Here is a 22,234-nt window from a genome sequence, read left to right as displayed (position 1 = left end):
CTAGCGACACATTTTCAAAAGAGCGACTAGCGACAAATATAGCGGCTTTTTCTGGTGTTATTTGAGACTTTTGGAGACTATGACGTGAACACGTATCGTTCTTACACTTCTCAACGAGCAGCGGGTGCTTCCGTGGGCCCCACCCCGTCCCAAAGCACTCACTGGCGGCCCAGTCCTCACGCTGCAGTCAGAGCAGGAGATGTTCACCCCTCCTCGTCCAGACTCCAAATGAATTGCGCATGCGGGAAGCCGCCGCAGGCTGATCCCGCCCTGGTTTACATTAAAACATTAGAGAGTTTAGAGACTGTAAAGCATGTCCTGTTATATCGCAAGAGGTATGTTGAGGGTAGCAGGATATTTTTCTGTGAGCTGGCCGAGTTGGGTGTAACCACATTTTCGCTTGTAACTACACTACATGACTAAAAGTATGTGGACACCTCTGCTCGTCGAACATCTGACTCCAAAATCATGGGCATAATATAGTTTTGTTCCCCCCATAACAGCCTCCTCTCTTCTGGGGAGACTTTCCACGAGATGTTGGAACATTGTTGTGGGAACTTGCTTCCATTCAGCCACTAGAGCATTAGTCAGGTTGGGAACTGATGTTGGATTAGGCCTCAGTGTTCCAATTCACCCCAAATGTGTTCGATGGGATTGAGGTCAGGGCTAAGTGCAAGCCAGTCAAGTTATTCCACACCGATCTCGACAAACCGTTTATGTATGGACCTCGCTTTATGCACAGGGGGCATTGTCATGCTGAAACTGTTGCAACAAAGTTGGAAGCTCTGAACCGTCTAGAATGTCATTCTATGCTGTAGCTTTAAGATTTCTCTTCACCTGAACTAAGGGACCTAGCCTGAACAATGAAAAACAGCCCCAGACGATTATTCCTCTTCCACCAAACTTTACAGTTGGAACTATGCATTGGGGCAGGTAGAGTTCTCCTGGCATCCACCAAACCCATATTTGTACGTCAGACTGCAAGATGGTGAAGCGTGATTCATCACTCTCCAGCTACGCGCTTCAGCACTCGGCGGTCCAGTTCTGTGAGCTTGTGTGGCCTACCACTTCGCGGCTGACGCTCCTAGATGTTTCCACTTCACAATAAAAGCACTTACAGTTGACTTGGGAAGCTCTAGTAGGGCATAAATTTGACAAACTGACTTGTTGGAAAGGTGGAATCCCAGGACGGTGCCACGTTGAAAGTTACTGAGCTCTTCAGTAGGGGCATTCTACTGCCAATGTTTGTCTATGGAGATTGCATGGCAGTGTGCTCGATTTTATACACCTGTCAGCAAAGGGTATGGCTGAAATAGCAGAATCCACTAATTTGAAGGGATGTCCACATACTATTGAATATATAGTGTATATAGACTTATCTAGTCCACCGGGCCTGCACCAATGGGTGTGAGGCTATTAGATATTTAACTGTGTGTTTCACACTCCGGCCAGAGAATGGCAATAATTCGCAATACAGCGTGTTGTCTGAAGGAAACGGACAAGTAAACGGAAGAGAAGAACAACTTTCACGTTAGCGTTTTTATTTAGACGTTTTAACGTCCTGGAACTCAAAATATGATTAATTTAACTGCACATCCCATGTTGTGTTTAGTTCGAGTTGGAGACAGGATTTGTTTGATAGCTAACTAGCTAGCTGCTAAAGTTAGCCAACTATGGCTAACTGTATGATTTTTCACACTCAAGTAGCCTCCATCATGGAGGTTCTAGCGAATGCAGCCGTGGCAGAGATCTGTAAACTCGTAGATGACGACTATGCAGTGTTTCGTTTGGAAATAACTCAAAGCCAGAAAGAAAACAGGGCATTGCGGAGAAAACTGCTGGAATCGAAGGTGGCACGGGAGCGCGCAGAAAGGACAGCCCGAGAGCGCGTCCTCGCCAGTCGTCCCAGTAGTGTCAAGATCCTCGACCGATACAGAGGAATGGCAAGAGGTACATTTAGACGACCGTCGAGGATGCACGGCCTTAAGCCGTTCATAGCGTAACGTTAGTGCCTGTCAACCCGTTCACCACTGCACATATGTTCAGATGTGTTACCCAGAATTAGGTCTGTATATATCTGTATATGTCGCTTTTAATTACAAGTAGAATCGCACAGTCGCTTTAAAAACAAAAAACAATTGAACAAAACAAATGTAGGGATCTGGCAGTTCTTGGGCGATGGTCTTCCACAGCTTTAATTATAGGACAAAGGGAAAACAGGTTTTTCAGATTTTTTGCTAATGTGTAAAAATAAAAACAGATACCTTATTTACATAAGTATTCAGACCGTTTGCTATGAGACTCGACATTGAGCTCAGGTGTTTCCTGTTTCCAATGGTCATCCTTGAGATGTTTCTACAATTTGATTGGAGTCTACCTGTGGTAAATTCAATGGATTTGGAAAGGCACACACTTGTATATAAGGTACCACATTTGACAGTGCATGTCAGAGCAAAAACGAAGCCATGAGGTCGAAGGAATTGTCCGTAGAGCCACAAGACAGGATTGTGTTGCGATACAGATCTGAGGAAGGGTGCCCAAAATAATTCTGCAATGTTGAAAATCCCAGGAACACAGTGGCAATCATTCCATCATTCTTAAATGGAAGAAGTTTGGAACCACCAAGACTTCCTAGAGCTCACCACCCGGCCAAACTGAGCAATCGGGGGAGAAAGGCCTTGGTCAGGGAGGTGACCAAGAACCCAATAGTCACTCTGACAAAGCTCCAGAGTTCCTCTGTGGAGATGGGAGAACCTCCCTGAAGGACAACCATCTCTGCAGCACTCCACCAATCAGGCCTTTATGGTAGTGTGGCCAGACGGAAGCCACTCCTCAGTAACAGCACATGACAGCCCGCTTGGTGTTTTCCAAAAGGCACCTAAAGTCTCTCAGATCATGAGAAACAAGATTCTCTGGTCTGATGAAACCAAGAAAGAACTCTTTGGCCTGAATGCCAAGCGTTACTTCTGGAGGAAACCTGGCACACTCCCTACGGTGAAGCGTGGTGGTGGCAGCATCATGCAGTGGGGATGTTTTTCAGCGGCAGGGACTGGGAGACTCGTCAGGATCGAGGGGAAGATGAACAGAGTAAAGTACAGAGAGATCCTTGATAACTTGCTACAGAGCGTTCAGGACCTCAGACTGGGGCGAAGGTTCACCTTCCAACAGGACAACGACCCTAAACACTCAGACACTCACCCTAAACACGCCAAGACAACGCAGGAGTTGCTTCGGGACAAGTCTGAATGTCCTTGAGTGGCCCAGCCAGAGCCCGGATTTAAACCCGATCGAATAACTCTGGAGAGACCTGAAAATAGCTGTGCAGGGATGGTCCGCATCCAACCTGACAGATCTTGAGGATCTGCGGAGAAGAATGGGAGAAACTCCCCAAATACAGGTGTGCCAAGGTTGTAGCGTCATACCCAAGAAGACCCGAGGCTCTAATTACTGCCAAAGGTGCTTCAAAGAACTGAGTAAAGGGTCTGAATACTTATGTTGTAATATTTCAGTTATTTATTTTGAATATGTTTGCTAAAATTTCCCTAAAACTATTTTTGCTTTGCCATTATGGGGTATTGTGTGTAGATTGATGTGGGAAAAAAACTGTTTAATCAATTTTAGAATGTCTGTAAAGTAACAGAATGTGGAAAAAGTCATGGGGTCTGAATACTTTCTGAATTTACTGTACTGTAGGTAGTACAGCCAGGCTTGGCAGCGAGGAAGAGACATTGACAGACAGGCCACGGAGCTCTTCATCTTGCACCTTGTCTTCAATTGTCACAGCTTCTCCTTAGTAGGTAGGCTGGATCATCCACCACTAAAATGTAGCACCCACCTGGGTGATGGTTCGGTGACTGTAAAAGCGACAGTAGGACCACCACACCCCCTACAAAAGGGAGCCTCTGCATCCCCTCACACAGCTAGGAATTGGGGCAGGGGGGCAAAAAGCGATGCTGTTGATCTGGTGTTGCTGCATCATTGAAATCACATCAACGAGCTAGCTAGCCAAGTCAAATATAAACTGACTTGCCATAATCAGTTCTGCAATTCCGTGGGTTACCACCAGAAATTTCAGTTCATTTATCAACACATTATCAAAACCAAAAGTTGATGAAAAAAATGCTATAAAAAAAACACTTAAACAATACAATATTTACAGAGATCTCTGCCTAGGATGGTCTCAGTTGAAATTGTTACCTACAGTGCCTTCAAAAAGTATTCAAACACTTTTACTTATTCCACAATTTGTTGTGTTACAGGTTGGATTCAAATTGGTTTTAATTACTCTCAACCATCTCCACACAATACCCAGTAATGATAAAGTGAAAACATGTTGTTTGAAATGTTTTGCTAATTTATTGATAATGAAATAGACATTTCTAATTTACATAAGTATTCACACCTCTGAGTCACCTTTGGTCGCGATTACAGCTGTGGGTCTTTCTAGGTACACTACAGTTAAACATTTTGGGGTCACTTAGAAATGTCCTTATTTTTGAAAGAAAAGCAAAATTTTTGTCCATTAAAATAACATCAAATTGATCAGAAATACAATGTAGACATTGTTAATGTTGTAAATGACTATTGTAGCTGGAAACGGCAGATTTTTAATGGACTATCTACATAGGTGTACAGAGGCCCATTATCAGCAACCATCACTCCTATTTTCCAATGGCACGTTGTGTTAGCTAATCCAAGTTGATCATTTAAAAAGGCTAATTGATCATTAGAAAACCTTTTAGCTATTTTGTTAGCACAGCTGACAACTGTTGTTCTGATTAAAGAAGCAATAAAACTGGCCATCTTTAGACTAGTTGTGTATCTGGAGCATCAGCATGTTGGTTTGATTACAGGCTCAAAATGTCCAGAAACAAATCATTTTATTCTGAAACGCATCAGTCTATTCTTGTTCTGAGAATTGAAGGCTATTCCATGTGAGAAATTGCCAAGAAACTGAAGATCTTGTAAAACGCTGTGTACTACTCCCTTCACAGAATAGCGCAAACTGGCCCTAGCCAGAATAGAAAGAGGAGTGGGAGGCCCCGGTGCACAACTGATCAAGATAGATATTCAATGTCTGCTTTCTAAATGTTTTACCTATCTACCAATAGGTGCTCTTAGCGAGGCATTGGAAAACCTCCCTGGTCTTTGTGGTCGAATCTGTGTTTGAAATTCACTGCTCGACCTTACAGATAATTTTATGGGTACAAAGATGAGGTAGTCATTCAAAAATCATGTTAAATACTATTATGGCACACAAAGTGAGTCCTTGCAACTCATTGTGACTTGTTAAGCAAATCTTTACTCCTGAACTTATTTAGGCTTGCCATAAAAAGGGGTTGAATACATTGACTCAAGACATTTCAGCTTTTCATTTGAATTATTATTTATTTTTTAATGACAAACATATTTCCAATTTAACATTATGGGACCAAAAAAAACCTAAATTTTATCAATTTTAAATACAGGCTGTAACACAATGTGAAAAAAAGTCAAGGGGTGTGAATGCTTTGTAGGTTACCCCATTGACTCACAGCAAAAACCTGACCCTTTTCACTAGTAATGTTGTAGGGCTTTCCTCATGACACTTTTCATGACGTCGCTTGCAGCCACGTGAGTGGAGTGAGTGCTAGCTAGTTACCGACTGGAACATTAAGCTAGCCAAGACCAACAACACAAAAATGTATTTTACAGCTACAAGTAGTGAGTGGAGTTACAAATGGACTATACTAAACAAGCTAAATGTCTTACATATGATGAAATGTTTTCCAAACACATAGCTACTACGTGTAACCTACTTGAACACCGGGTCCCCACATTTCCCAAGCTGAATAGCCTGAAGCCACAGAGCTCTTTTCGCAGGCTCTTTTCCTTAGTGGTGATCCGTAGGTCAGGATTTTTGACCTGTTTACATGTGCATTGAACAACACCGCAGCTTTTCGGCATGTTTTGTTATTTCTGTATACAAAAAAATCGACTACGAAGTTGTCTCTTTTACAGTAAAGGTAAATGGGAAACAATGTTTGTTTTCTCAAATTTGTGGGCGTGGTAAAGGGGAATTCCTTATTACGTGAATATCGACTTTGAGTATACCTCACAGTAGCAGTAACTCAACTGATTAGTTGACTTACTTAGCTAGCTAGCTATATTGTAGCCTGGTTGCTGTCTCTGTTTAGCTACTTAATTCCACTCCTTGTGCTCCATAGATGTGACAAGGAGTGTAATGTTAGCTAAAACAACTGGTACGAAGACTAACTCTCTTGCACAAAGAAACAATATATTCTAACCCGATTCTTGATTTACTGCATTTTCTGTCATTTACTAAATGAAAACAATGATACATGGAACATAATATAGAAATCAATAAATAGTATATCAAGAAGTTATGAGAAGTGTTACCTTACATCCTTGCTAATTGTAGACAGTGTCAATAGTGTATAGTGTATGTTGACAATGCTTGACTTAAATAGGTACCAGTACTCATTTTGGGTGCAGGTACTGTTTATTATATATATAAATAAATATATATATATATATTTGTATGTGTGTGTGTGCAGGATTTCCACAATACTTTTGAGCTAATATTCTATAAGAGGAACAGGAGTTCAAGCAGTAGAAAATTTGATGTGCCGGTTCTCAGCTCTGGTCAATCACTGATGCTGAGCATTGACAGTAGCTAACCTAACCACTGCTTTTCCCCCAATCTCTCTCTCAGGTGAAGGACATCTCACTGGAGGCTACAGGACCTTTGTGAAGTCAGCGGGACACAATGAATGGAGAGATGACCAACCAATCACTGTTGATGAGGGGAGTGGAACCTCAACCCAGCACGTTATCGTGATAGAAGTTAGTGGAATAGTGTTGCATAAAAAATTAGGTACTTTGTAAATCAAATGTGGCCCATTTATTTCAGAACGCTCCCCTCAGCTATTCACTTGCTTACATGTACAGTATATCCTCATTTATCTGCCATAGGTGAGCTTTGTGAGACTTCACATTGTTATCCAATTCAACTAATGTACCGGTAATAACGTCCTCTCTTCTTGTGTCAGTCTGCAGAGGCTGAAGGTCCTGGTGTCAAGCTAGAGAGGTCTGAAGGAGAGGAGGACCCACGGCACAGCAGAGACATCCAGACTGGAACGGCTGACACGCCCTCTGTAGACAGAGAGGACCCCACCACCGCCCAAGCACAGCCAAGGACCTGTCGCAGCATCACGGAGGTCAGTGGAATGCCGAACACCGTCCTCAAGTCAGAGACAGACACCAAGACTTTAACTGTAACACACAGTCTCTTACAAACAGGATCTGATCACAGATCAGACCCAAAGAGACTGGGGCCGAGGATACTGGGCTGTCTTCCTGCTCCCGGCTCAGAGTACTTACCAGTATTTCACCAGAGCCAGAGAAAGTTTAATTCCCGTGGGGATGGTGATGGTAACGCTTTAGACACTGGCGGTGATGATTCATCTTGTTCTTACGCTACAGAGATGGGCCCTGGCAACATATCCTTGTGTTTAGTGACACAAACTGATCTGTCTAGAGGGGACTGGAACCGGTACTGTAGTGTATACTCTGAAGGGTGCCTAGATAAGAAAGGGGAGAGTCTGGTCGTAGATGAGGTGACTGTGAAAGTGGAGGATGACGTTCCTCCCACATGGAATGCAAATAGTCACCTAGGAGACGGAAACTCACAGGGCAGAGATGTCTTAGATTACAGGGAAAGCTTAGAGACAAATCTAAATGTCACGACCCACTCCCCGTTACACACGTTCAGGGATTGTGACCCAGTGTCCACATTGATGGGGCCTTCCGATTTACACAGCCGTGTCCTTTTCGATCAGGTATTGAACTCAAACGACAGGGCTAGAGCCCAGACTCAGGGAGGGGGAGCCACATCAGGCAATGGTAAAGAGAAACGGTTCCTCTGCATGTTCTGTAACAAAGGCTTCAGCTGCCTCCAGAAGGTGGAGGTTCACCAGAGGATCCACACAGGGGTGAAACCCTTCAGCTGTACCCAGTGTCACATGCGCTTTGCCCAGGCTGGCACTCTGAAGAGGCACCAGAGGGTTCACACAGGGGTGAAACCCTTCAGCTGTACCCAGTGTCACATGCACTTCGCCCAAGCTGGTGACCTGAAGAGGCACCATAGGGTCCACACGGGTGAGAGACCCTACAGTTGCCCCCAGTGTGAGAAGAGATTCACCCGCCAGCATCAGCTAAAGATGCACATGAAGGTCCACACGTGAGAGAGGCCATTTGCCTGTACGGGAAGACATTCTCAGAGATGAGCTATCTCAGGATACACCAGCAGAAAAAACATTCCACTCAATAGCTTCAGATTTTTAGATGTATTAAATATAAAGATTCATTTTCATTGTTGTCAGCAGAAAAATACTCACAAATGCATTTGGAATAATGAGAGTAACAGATTTCAGTGTTGAATATTTCTGGGTAGAATACTGCATCCAGACATGATTATATATATATATATATATATATATATATACAGTGCCTTGCGAAAGTATTCGGCCCCCTTGAACTTTGCGACCTTTTGCCACATTTCAAGCTTCAAACATAAATATATAAAACTGTATTTTTTTGTGAAGAATCAACAACAAGTGGGACACAATCATGAAGTGGAACGACATTTATTGGATATTTCAAACTTTTTTAACAAATCAGAAACTGAAAAATTGGGCGTGCAAAATTATTCAGCCCCTTTACTTTCAGTGCAGCAAACTCTCTCCAGAAGTTTAGTGAGGATCTCTGAATGATCCAATGTTGACCTAAATGACTAATGATGATAAATACAATCCACCTGTGTGTAATCAAGTCTCTGTATAAATGCACCTGCACTGTGATAGTCTCAGAGGTCCGTTAAAAGCGCAGAGAGCATCATGAAGAACAAGGAACACACCAGGCAGGTCCGAGATACAGTTGTGAAGAAGTTTAAAGCCGGATTTGGATACAAAAAGATTTCCCAAGCTTTAAACATCCCAAGGAGCACTGTGCAAGCGATAATATTGAAATGGAAGGAGTATCAGACCACTGCAAATCTACCAAGACCTGGCCGTCCCTCTAAACTTTCAGCTCATACAAGGAGAAGACTGATCAGAGATGCAGCCAAGAGGCCCATGATCACTCTGGATGAACTGCAGAGATCTACAGCTGAGGTGGGAGACTCTGTCCATAGGACAACAATCAGTTGTATATTGCACAAATCTGGCCTTTATGGAAGAGTGGCAAGAAGAAAGCCATTTCTTAAAGATATCCATAAAAAGTGTTGTTTAAAGTTTGCCACAAGCCACCTGGGAGACACACCAAACATGTGGAAGAAGGTGCTCTGGTCAGATGAAACCAAAATTGAACTTTTTGGCAACAATGCAAAACGTTATGTTTGGCGTAAAAGCAACACAGCTCATCACCCTGAACACACCATCCCCACTGTCAAACATGGTGGTGGCAGCATCATGGTTTGGGCCTGCTTTTCTTCAGCAGGGACAGGGAAGATGGTTAAAATTGATGGGAAGATGGATGGAGCCAAATACAGGACCATTCTGGAAGAAAACCTGATGGAGTCTGCAAAAGACCTGAGACTGGGACGGAGATTTGTCTTCCAACAAGACAATGATCCAAAACATAAAGCAAAATCTACAATGGAATGGTTCAAAAATAAACATATCTAGGTGTTAGAATGGCCAAGTCAAAGTCCAGACCTGAATCCAATCCTGAATCTGTGGAAAGAACTGAAAACTGCTGTTCACAAATGCTCTCCATCCAACCTCACTGAGCTCGAGCTGTTTTGCAAGGAGGAATGGGAAAAAATTTCAGTCTCTCGATGTGCAAAACTGATAGACATACCCCAAGCGACTTACAGCTGTAATCGCAGCAAAAGGTGGCGCTACAAAGTATTAACTTAAGGGGGCTGAATAATTTTGCACGCCCAATTTTTCAGTTTTTGATTTGTTAAAAAAGTTTGAAATATCCAATAAATGTCGTTCCACTTCATGATTATGTCCCACTTGTTGTTGATTCTTCACAAAAAAATACAGTTTTATATCTTTATGTTTGAAGCCTGAAATGTGGCAAAAGGTCGCAAAGTTCAAGGGGGCCGAATACTTTCGCAAGGCACTGTATGTATATGTGTATATATATATATATATATATATATATATAGATATATATATAGATATATATAGATATATAGATATATAGATATAGATAGATATAGGTGTGTGTGTATGTTTGTGCCTAAAAAGGTTATTACATATTGTGTTTGTACTGTGCAGGCCAGGGATGGGCAACTTTGATGGGGGCGGGGGCCACAAAATATCAGAACTCAGTCAGAGCTGGCTCTAGCCTTTGGGGGGCCCTAAGCTACATTTAGCAAGTAAAGCATTTTAGCAGCCCCCTTCTTGACAGCAAAGATTTAAAAAAAAAAAAAATAGTTTTAGAGTTAATTTCCTGCAGTTCTACACATTTTGCCATGGGTTGAAGAGACGGGGTTAATCCACAGACAAAAGGGGCGCTGTCAGTTGCCCATCCCTGGTGTAGGCTATATGTGGCGCGCTCTATCATAATCAGTCGGTAGTCGCAAAGACTCATTTGCATATAAATTGTGTTTTTGTCAAATTGTTGACTTTTTGCTATTTGGGGGTTTCATTTGGTTTTAACAAAACAATGTCTTTGCTTTCATTATCTGTATGTATTATTGCCAAATTCAGTATAAATATAGTTTTAGTCGTATAAATGTAGGATGAAACGTAGCACTTTCCCATCCGTTTGGTGGATGCTAGCTTGTAACACACCAGGCTTTCGCGGCACTAGTTTATCTGCACTGTCAAAACCCTCCTCTATTCCGAAATCACGAATGAATTACAAAATAGTTAGCTCGCTATCTATTTTGAATCAAGCTACAATAGGCTATTCAATCGAATGATTTTCCTGTTTTCCCAATCAAAGCTACTGTATTGTATCATCATCGGGAAAAGAAAGTGCTCTCTTGCACTTCAAAACCCATCATACATAGTTACACTGTCACTACTGCCTACACACCTTAGCTAGCTAGCGTAGCTTTCTACTGCGTTGATGGATTCCCGGGAGAGAGAAATCGCTTGATTAAAAAAATGAAAGTAATGTTGTGCTGGGGGCTGGTTCAGACGATCAGTGGCATCAACTTATTGCCGACTACTTTTTGACCCTGCGCCACAGAGCAACGTCATAAGCGACTCTGACAAGCTCACTGAAGTCGAGTCCGAGCACCTTGAGGAGGCAACCCATTAATGGTGGATCCGTCAATTAAGGCGCTTCAGTCGATTGAGGGGAAATATGGTGCTGGGCAAGAAATTTAAAAGGCTTGCGAGTTCAATAAAGGGAAGCCGTGATATTTTATTTTTACCCCTGAGGAGATGGTCAAGAGACGTGACCAGATGAATTGGCTAACTCAACAATGGTAAGTGCTTGCCATTCAACTATTAGTCAAGTTTATATGACTGAGTGTGTAATGTGTGCGTGTTTTCTGTGTCTGTATCTGTCAGTGTCTGGGTGTGATGAGGCACACGTAGACTGACTAGCTAACTGTTAGTGTATTAAATCCAACTGTGAGTGAATGTGTGGCTTGGAATGGAGAGCTGAAGTGGGGGATGTGTAGCCCATGCAACCTACATATCTAGATAGTAACTTATGGGACCTGTGTGTGGTGTGGGCGAGAGAGAGAATGTGTAACCCATAAAACATTTGCAGTAACTTATGGGACCTGTGTGTGGTGTTGATATTTGTCCTAAAGACAGGTTACATAAATGCATGAAATGGCCATCTACAAAGTTATGACATTTCTTTATATCAAACCTGACCCATTTACACTACTAGTAAAAGTGTGTGTGATTCAAACATACATTTCAAGATGTGCAGGTTGCGTAGTTTGTGTTTTATTGAACATGTTTATTACTTTAAAAATGTATTGTCTAGAATAGATGATGACTGAATGTTAAAGAATTATATATTGTTGTCTTATTTTTCAGATGAAAAACATCTAGTGCTCATTGGCGAGATCTCTGGTTCCATGAACCTCTGCAAGGAAACGGTCACTTCGAACAGGAACTAACAAAAAGGAAACATCAGAGGACATATTTCTTTGATAGCCAGCAAATCTGCAGAGAAACCTTCAAGTTCCGACACGTGTAAGTTTTCATTAGAGTAATACAACTTAATGTTTTCTGTTCTTATTGGGGTTGCAACAATATTAAGTTCCATGAGGTATTTAAGAAAAATTGTGGTAGGCTGTGAATAGAAATAAAACAGTGGAGATTACATTGTACCTTTCAGCACATAAAGGCATGTTTAAAAATTAATTATTTTCTGATTTCATAATTTCTACAAAAAGCTGACTGCAGTGATAAAGTTCTAAAGTGGGACACAATCATGAAGTGGAACGACATTTATTGGATATTTCAAACTTTTTTAACAAATCAGAAACTGAAAAATTGGGCGTGCAAAATTATTCAGCCCCTTTACTTTCAGTGCAGCAAACTCTCTCCAGAAGTTTAGTGAGGATCTCTGAATGATCCAATGTTGACCTAAATGACTAATGATGATAAATACAATCCACCTGTGTGTAATCAAGTCTCCGTATAAATGCACCTGCACTGTGATAGTCTCAGAGGTCCGTTAAAAGCGCAGAGAGCATCATGAAGAACAAGGAACACACCAGGCAGGTCCGAGATACAGTTGTGAAGAAGTTTAAAGCCGGATTTGGATACAAAAAGATTTCCCAAGCTTTAAACATCCCAAGGAGCACTGTGCAAGCGATAATATTGAAATGGAAGGAGTATCAGACCACTGCAAATCTACCAAGACCTGGCCGTCCCTCTAAACTTTCAGCTCATACAAGGAGAAGACTGATCAGAGATGCAGCCAAGAGGCCCATGATCACTCTGGATGAACTGCAGAGATCTACAGCTGAGGTGGGAGACTCTGTCCATAGGACAACAATCAGTCGTATATTGCACAAATCTGGCCTTTATGGAAGAGTGGCAAGAAGAAAGCCATTTCTTAAAGATATCCATAAAAAGTGTTGTTTAAAGTTTGCCACAAGCCACCTGGGAGACACACCAAACATGTGGAAGAAGGTGCTCTGGTCAGATGAAACCAAAATTGAACTTTTTGGCAACAATGCAAAACGTTATGTTTGGCGTAAAAGCAACACAGCTCATCACCCTGAACACACCATCCCCACTGTCAAACATGGTGGTGGCAGCATCATGGTTTGGGCCTGCTTTTCTTCAGCAGGGACAGGGAAGATGGTTAAAATTGATGGGAAGATGGATGGAGCCAAATACAGGACCATTCTGGAAGAAAACCTGATGGAGTCTGCAAAAGACCTGAGACTGGGACGGAGATTTGTCTTCCAACAAGACAATGATCCAAAACATAAAGCAAAATCTACAATGGAATGGTTCAAAAATAAACATATCTAGGTGTTAGAATGGCCAAGTCAAAGTCCAGACCTGAATCCAATCCTGAATCTGTGGAAAGAACTGAAAACTGCTGTTCACAAATGCTCTCCATCCAACCTCACTGAGCTCGAGCTGTTTTGCAAGGAGGAATGGGAAAAAATTTCAGTCTCTCGATGTGCAAAACTGATAGACATACCCCAAGCGACTTACAGCTGTAATCGCAGCAAAAGGTGGCGCTACAAAGTATTAACTTAAGGGGGCTGAATAATTTTGCACGCCCAATTTTTCAGTTTTTGATTTGTTAAAAAAGTTTGAAATATCCAATAAATGTCGTTCCACTTCATGATTATGTCCCACTTGTTGTTGATTCTTCACAAAAAAATACAGTTTTATATCTTTATGTTTGAAGCCTGAAATGTGGCAAAAGGTCGCAAAGTTCAAGGGGGCCGAATACTTTCGCAAGGCACTGTATGTATATGTATATATATATATATATATATATAGATAGATAGATAGATATATAGATATATATCTAGATATATATAGATATATAGATATAGATAGATAGATATAGGTGTGTGTGTATGTTTGTGCCTAAAAAGGTTATTACATATTGTGTTTGTACTGTGCAGGCCAGGGATGGGCAACTTTGATGGGGGCGGGGGCCACAAAATATCAGAACTCAGTCAGAGCTGGCTCTAGCCTTTGGGGGGCCCTAAGCTACATTTAGCAAGTAAAGCATTTTAGCAGCCCCCTTCTTGACAGCAAAGATTAAAAAAAAAAAAAATAGTTTTAGAGTTAATTTCCTGCAGTTCTACACATTTTGCCATGGGTTGAAGAGACGGGGTTAATCCACAGACAAAAGGGGCGCTGTCAGTTGCCCATCCCTGGTGTAGGCTATATGTGGCGCGCTCTATCATAATCAGTCGGTAGTCGCAAAGACTCATTTGCATATAAATTGTGTTTTTGTCAAATTGTTGACTTTTTGCTATTTGGGGGTTTCATTTGGTTTTAACAAAACAATGTCTTTGCTTTCATTATCTGTATGTATTATTGCCAAATTCAGTATAAATATAGTTTTAGTCGTATAAATGTAGGATGAAACGTAGCACTTTCCCATCCGTTTGGTGGATGCTAGCTTGTAACACACCAGGCTTTCGCGGCACTAGTTTATCTGCACTGTCAAAACCCTCCTCTATTCCGAAATCACGAATGAATTACAAAATAGTTAGCTCGCTATCTATTTTGAATCAAGCTACAATAGGCTATTCAATCGAATGATTTTCCTGTTTTCCCAATCAAAGCTACTGTATTGTATCATCATCGGGAAAAGAAAGTGCTCTCTTGCACTTCAAAACCCATCATACATAGTTACACTGTCACTACTGCCTACACACCTTAGCTAGCTAGCGTAGCTTTCTACTGCGTTGATGGATTCCCGGGAGAGAGAAATCGCTTGATTAAAAAAATGAAAGTAATGTTGTGCTGGGGGCTGGTTCAGACGATCAGTGGCATCAACTTATTGCCGACTACTTTTTGACCCTGCGCCACAGAGCAACGTCATAAGCGACTCTGACAAGCTCACTGAAGTCGAGTCCGAGCACCTTGAGGAGGCAACCCATTAATGGTGGATCCGTCAATTAAGGCGCTTCAGTCGATTGAGGGGAAATATGGTGCTGGGCAAGAAATTTAAAAGGCTTGCGAGTTCAATAAAGGGAAGCCGTGATATTTTATTTTTACCCCTGAGGAGATGGTCAAGAGACGTGACCAGATGAATTGGCTAACTCAACAATGGTAAGTGCTTGCCATTCAACTATTAGTCAAGTTTATATGACTGAGTGTGTAATGTGTGCGTGTTTTCTGTGTCTGTGTCTGGGTGTGATGAGGCACACGTAGACTGACTAGCTAACTGTTAGTGTATTAAATCCAACTGTGAGTGAATGTGTGGCTTGGAATGGAGAGCTGAAGTGGGGGATGTGTAGCCCATGCAACCTACATATCTAGATAGTAACTTATGGGACCTGTGTGTGGTGTGGGCGAGAGAGAGAATGTGTAACCCATAAAACATTTGCAGTAACTTATGGGACCTGTGTGTGGTGTTGATATTTGTCCTAAAGACAGGTTACATAAATGCATGAAATGGCCATCTACAAAGTTATGACATTTCTTTATATCAAACCTGACCCATTTACACTACTAGTAAAAGTGTGTGTGATTCAAACATACATTTCAAGATGTGCAGGTTGCGTAGTTTGTGTTTTATTGAACATGTTTATATTACTTTAAAAATGTATTGTCTAGAATAGATGATGACTAAATGTTAAAGAATTCTATATTGTTGTCTTATTTTTCAGATGAAAAACATCTAGTGCTCATTGGCGAGATCTCTGGTTCCATGAACCTCTGCAAGGAAACGGTCACTTCGAACAGGAACTAACAAAAAGGAAACATCAGAGGACATATTTCTTTGATAGCCAGCAAATCTGCAGAGAAACCTTCAAGTTCCGACACGTGTAAGTTTTCATTAGAGTAATACAACTTAATGTTTTCTGTTCTTATTGGGGTTGCAACAATATTAAGTTCCATGAGGTATTTAAGAAAAATTGTGGTAGGCTGTGAATAGAAATAAAACAGTGGATATTACATTGTACCTTTCAGCACATAATTAAATTAAAAATTAATTATTTTCTGATTTCATAATTTCTACAAAAAGCTGACTGCAGTGATAAAGTTCTACAAGGAACATGGTGAGGCTCCAAGGAAGAAGTGTGGTGGTCTCGCCAGAAAACAGGTGCTGTCCTACGAGGACACTCGGCGAATTGTCAACAACTTCGCCGATGTCCATGCGATGCCGCTCCCAGGACAGAGCCCAGGATTTAAGAGGGCAGACATCCTGGTGCTTCTGACATTTGAGACCAAGTCCTGTGTGTGTTACAAAAGCGTTAATGCGTGTTCATGGTGAGTGTTTTCCTAAATCTTGATACTTATGTTTGTACCAAACGTTTGTCAGCTCAAGCCAGCGGCAAAGACTCTAACCAAAGCCCACATGAACCGGATCCAAAGAGACTGTCAGACCTTACTCTCTGGTGACGTGTGTATGTTGTCAGATTTTCTTTAACATTTCTCATTTTAGTTGTTGCTTAGAGACCAGAGCTTACATTGACCAATTTTAGCTCATTCTGTTGCTTGTATACTACATGAACAAAAGTATGTGGACACCTGCTTGTCGAACATCTTATTCCACAACCATGGGCATTAGTATGGAGTTGGTCCCCCCCCCCCCTTTTGCTGCTATAAAAGCCTCCACTCTTCTGTGAAGGCTTTCCACTAGATCAGTGTTCGCCAACCGGTCGATCTTCAAGGCATTCCTAGTCGATCACCATATATTTCTGTAGAAAAGCAAACGAATAATAAAGGCTTGCTCTCCTTTAAAAAAAATTGTGTTGAGCTGTTGCCGGTAGGTGCACTTGATTCAAAAGTCCTGCTCCGGGTAAACAAAGTGTTCCCACGAGACAAACTCCGCCTACCCGGCTGACCGGCAAATCTGTGACAAAATCGGGTGGACCTACTGTGCTGCTCAATCGGATAGCTCAAATCACCGTGGCTACAGAGCTTCCATGACCCTGGCCACAGCCAAGTGTTATAAGCTCCTAACCTACGTAAGATTTAATAATTTTTAAAACCATGACCACAGAGAGACTGTCACCGAATACAGCAAAGAGCTGAATTTTTTATGAGTGAGTTTAAGTTTATATTCAGCACTGGCACTGTTTTTATTCAACACTATTACAAAACATGCTTCTCCGTACTTCCGCTCGGGCTGCAGCTGCAATGAATGAGTAGCCAAGTATCGATAGCCCTGCATTTGATTATATTTATTAGCAGCTCGTCGTGTTGATTTTAGTATTAAGGAATATTTAACTCTCTCTGGTCATAGGAACAACATGAATTTGTGCATGAGGCAGATGCGGTGCAACTCGAGTTTCGCCATCAGGTGGAAGACGGTGTCCCCTCTCTCTGGTCATCCAACTCGGAATTCCAAGTCGGAAACTCTGGCATCTTTCTAGAGCCCCCGACTTTTCGACCTGAAGATCACTGATGTCGTGATTTGACCTCGTTGACCATCAGATGCAGGTACCATCAGTCCAGTAAAATTAAAAAAACTAATTATTTAAATTCATGCCTCACAAGTGCTAAACCAACTGATCTATTTTGACATATAATATGGTCTGATTAACAATATTGGCAGGCCAATCATATAGCCAATATGCTGTAATAATGTATTAGGCCTACTGCCCAAACCTCATTCCTACAAAACTGTGTGAGGTTAATGTAAGGTTAATTCCATTCAGCCACAAGAATTAGTGAGGTCAGGCACCGATGTTAAACGATTAGGCCTGGCTCGCAGTTGTCGTTTTAATTCTTCCCAAAGGTGTTTTGATGGGGTTGAGGTCAGGGCTCTGTGCAAGCCAGTCAAGTTCTTCCACACCAATCTCAAAAAAACATTTCTGTATGGACCTCGCATGGGGGCATTGTCATGCTGAAACAGGAAAGGGTCTTCCCTGATCTGCTGCCACAAATTTGGAAGCACAGAATCATGTAGAATGTTATTGAATGCTGCAGCGTTAAGATTTCCCTTCACTGGAACTAAGGGGCCTAGCCCAAACCATAAAATACAGCCCCAGACCATTATTCCTCCTCCACCAAACTTTACAGTTGGCACTATGCATTGGGGCAGGTAGCATTCTCCTGGTGTCCGCCAAACCCAGATTCGTCCGTCGGACTGCCAGATGGTGAAGTGTTTCCACTGCTCCAGAGTCCAATGGCGCCGCGCTTTACACCACTCCAGCCGACGCTTGGCGTTGCGCATGGTGATCTTAGGCTTGTGTGCGGCTGCTCGGCCATGGAAACCCATTTCATGAAGCTCCCAACGAACAGTTATTGTGCTGATGTGGCTTCCAGAGGCAGTTTGGAACTCAGTAGTGAGTTCTGTAACTAAGGACAGACGATTTTGAGCTTCTCGTTCTTTGAGCTTGTGTGGCCTACCACTTTGCGGGTGAGCCGCTGTTGCTCCTAGACGTTTCCACTTCACAATAACAGCACTTACAGTTGACCGGGGCAGCTCTAGCAGGGCAGAAATTTGACGAACTGACTTGTTGGAAGTGTGGCATCCTATGACTGTGCCGTATTGAAAGTCACTGAGCTCTTCAGTAAGGCCATTCTACTGCCAATGTTTGTCTATGGAGATTGCCTGGTTGTGTGCTCTTTTATACACCTGTCAGTAATGGGTGTGGCTAAAATAGCCAAATCCATTCATTTGAAGGGGTGTCCAGATACTTTTGTATATGAAGTTTGTGTACAATTGTGTGCACATGTGCATCCATATGTGTGTGCGCAACGACAATGTAGACAGATACTATATCTGTATAGTTGGAGCAAGATGTAATTTAAATAATGTGTGTGTGAGCATAAGAGAAAAAGAACATGGGTACTCATGTCAATGGATTTCATGTATTGTTTGTATTAAGTAAATAGTTATTCATTATTTTAATAAATGTCTTTTAAAAGTAACTGCAAACTTTGACTGCGTTTTTTTCCAACATGGACTTGGTGATACTCCGCATGCAATGGCCTGTCATTTTCATGTAATTTGGAGTAGAGTTGGCCATGATGGTCTCATTAGAAAGCATTCTCCCTTTTCAGCGCTGTATAACACTCAGAATGTGTTTTGGGGTCAATTGGACTGATTATGATAAAGCAAGTCACACATCATTTTCACAAATACCTACTTCATTATTTCCGTTCAACTACTGAATTATTTTCCCAAAACACTTAATGAGAGAATTAATGCGGTTCATGACGATAAAAAAAAATATTATGGTGTATTTGTTTTAATGAAACAATTGGACGTTTCATTCTAAGACTTTTATTGAGACTCTCTTTAGTATACATCACATCTGATCTCACCCTGTTCTACATACACCCAACAGCGCTTTATAACTAATATACACTTCCTAAATATACCCACACACTAACAAACACCTACTGTACACGTCAAAATACTTTAGTCAGGTTTGTCTGATGATGATTTGACTTATCATAGCTGACTCATATTTACCCACATCATATTTATGTCCACCATGATGGGTTTAACATTGAAGTCATTCTGTAACTACAGTACAGGACTCAAACGTAGTGGGGATGGGTAAACACTCCATGTTGAAAGTATGTTATTTGTGTGTACGTACCTGAGGGAGTTTATGTCTGTGTAATCTGTATCACTTGTCTCTTCCAGGATGAGGAGGGTCCAGAGGTACTGCTGGTGAAGGAGGAGGGTTATGAGGAGGATCTGGGGAACCCTGAGGGGATCATGGTCATGGAGGACAACCAGACTACACCTCCTCCTGAACCCACAGAGGAACCAACTAAGCAGCACAGGACCACACACAGTCTCACTGAGGTGAGCCCACTGTGAACTACTGTCTGAATGGTATTAGGTCTCCCGAGTGGCGCGGTGGTCTAAGACTGCATCTCAGTACAAGAGTCGTCACTGCAGTTCCGGGTTCGAATCCAGGCTGCATCACATCTGGCTGTGATTGGGAGTCCCAGAGGGCGGCGCACAATTGGCCCAGTGTCGTCCGGATTTGGCCGGGGTAGGCCATTGTAAATAAGAATTTGTTCTTAACTGACTTGTCTAGTTAAATAAAGGTTCAATAAAAAATGTCAGAGCCTATATCCACGAAGTATCTTAGAGTAGGAGTGCTGATCAGTTTCACCTTTTAAAGACTATGTAGGCAGGTGGGGACCTGATCCCAGATCAGCACTCTTACTATGATACAGGCCCAGGTGTTGATTAATTTTGTTTTAAGTGTCGGACCATGCCTTTTGAATAATAAAACCAGTAAAGTGTCAAGTAATCAAATCGACTAACACGTTTGCATAATACTCAAAGCAATCCCTCATTGTCCAATCATAGGGTGCTCATATAAGATTTCCTGATCCAACATCCTCTCACTCTATCTCTTACAGTCAGTAGACATGGAGAATGGGAAGCCTGATCTGCTGCTGGTCAAAAAGGAGACAATAGAAGACGGACCAGATAGCATTGATCTGCTGAGTGGACTAAAGATGGGGGATCAAGGTAAGGGAGAAATACATATAACCTACATACAGTAATAGATCTTCAATGGGAATAATGATACGCCTGGCTATTTTTTCCATTAAACTCCATATGTAGATTTCTCTGACATGTTTCTGAAGTGTAACCTCTTCCCGCAGGTGGTTGGCTGGAGGCTAACAAAGGACACTGGGCGGCCATCTTGGATTCAAAGACTGGTGCAGCCAAGATCCCAGGGGACAACATCACTGAGCAGGCCAGGGCCAGACACAACATAGTAGAGGTCAGTGGATGGGACAGCGTCCTATACTCTGGGCTGGCGAACAACCCTGTAACCACAACCAGAAACAGACAGTGGAACACAAAACAACATCCGAATTTAGTCTCCATGACAACAGACTGGCTGAGACCAGGACGAGGTGTAGATTAGGTCTGCAGGGAGGTGTCTGTATTCAGCTGGAGAGAACAGACAAAGACTCAGCTAGCGATGCTCCTTCCTGCTCCTATAGTTGTGATTCAGAGAGACTGATGGCACCTCAGGTTAACCCCCTAACAGATGCTGCCTTCAGCCTGCCTTCTATAGGATCTATCAACTGGAACATGGACCCTGTGACAACACAGACACTCCCTGGCCTTCATCCTTCTCACACTCTCCTCCTGTTAAACCAGACCTCAGACAATGCTTGTGCACTAAATGTCTACACAAGCCAATTGACAAATGACAGTAGTAGTAACGCTATCATCAGATCTGGTGGCAAAGAGAAGCGCTTCCCGTGTTCATTCTGTGGGAAAGCCTTCAGTTTCCCCAAACAGGTGGAGGTCCACCAGAGAATACACACGGGGGAGAAACCATTCAGCTGCCATCTGTGCCGGGCCAGTTTTTCACACTCATCCAGCCTGAAGAGGCACCAGATGGTCCACACAGGGGTGAAACCCTTCAGCTGTACCCAGTGTCACATGTGCTTTGCCCAGGCTGGTGACCTGAAGAGGCACCAGAGGGTCCACACAGGGGAGAGACCCTTCAGCTGCCCCCAGTGTGAGAAGAAGTTCACCCGCCAGAACCAGCTGAAGAATCACCTGAAGGTCCACACGGGAGAGAGGCCACTTACCAAAACGCACTGCAGGAAGAGATTCTCAGAGAGGAGCTACCTCAGGATACACCAGCAGAAAAATCATTCCACTCTATAACATAGAAAGTAATCATTCTTCTGGATAGCTTCTGATGTTTTGATCAAACCGTGCAATAAAGACATATTAATTTGTTGTCAGCAGAAAAGACCCACAGATGCATTTGGAATAACGACTAACAGATTTCATTGTTGATTATTGCATTCAGACATAAAACATCTGTTACATTGTTGCGTAGGCTTTATTATTTTCATTACATTCAATCAACTATCCGCCCCACCCAATACACTTTTAATGAGAAAGTGAATGCAGTTTCTCAAGTTCATGCAGAGTTTTAGTTGAGACGTATGTGTGATTTTTATATGGTGTATTTTAAACTTGTTTATGTTTAATGCAAAATTTAACTTTTCAGTCTGACTTTCATTGAGACTTTCATCCCTTAATAGACAGTGTACAAAACATTAGGAACTTCTCTTTCCATGACAGACTGACCATGTGTAAGATATGATCCCTTATTGATTTCACCTGTTAAATC

General features: G+C 42.2%; 1 protein-coding gene, 1 long non-coding RNA gene and 1 pseudogene across 2 annotated transcripts in view; 2 read left to right on the top strand and 1 right to left on the bottom strand.

Moving 5' to 3' along the window:
* Positions 1–22,234, bottom strand: part of LOC139418947 (uncharacterized) — a 349,701-nt gene that overhangs the window by 136,946 nt on the left and 190,521 nt on the right. The gene's annotated exons all lie outside the window — the stretch shown is intronic.
* On the top strand, positions 1,490–21,967 carry LOC139418927 (uncharacterized; annotated as a pseudogene).
* LOC139418933 (uncharacterized) lies at positions 15,809–18,441 on the top strand. Its single transcript, XR_011635366.1, has 3 exons — positions 15,809–15,967; positions 16,168–16,412; positions 17,392–18,441. It is a non-coding gene; the product is annotated as an uncharacterized lncRNA (long non-coding RNA).

The sequence above is a fragment of the Oncorhynchus clarkii genome, chromosome 10 (genome assembly GCF_045791955.1).
Source record: "Oncorhynchus clarkii lewisi isolate Uvic-CL-2024 chromosome 10, UVic_Ocla_1.0, whole genome shotgun sequence".
NCBI classification, from domain to species: Eukaryota; Metazoa; Chordata; class Actinopteri; order Salmoniformes; family Salmonidae; genus Oncorhynchus; species Oncorhynchus clarkii.
Note: the sequence above shows the minus strand (reverse complement) of the source record. Positions and strands in the feature narration are given on the sequence as shown.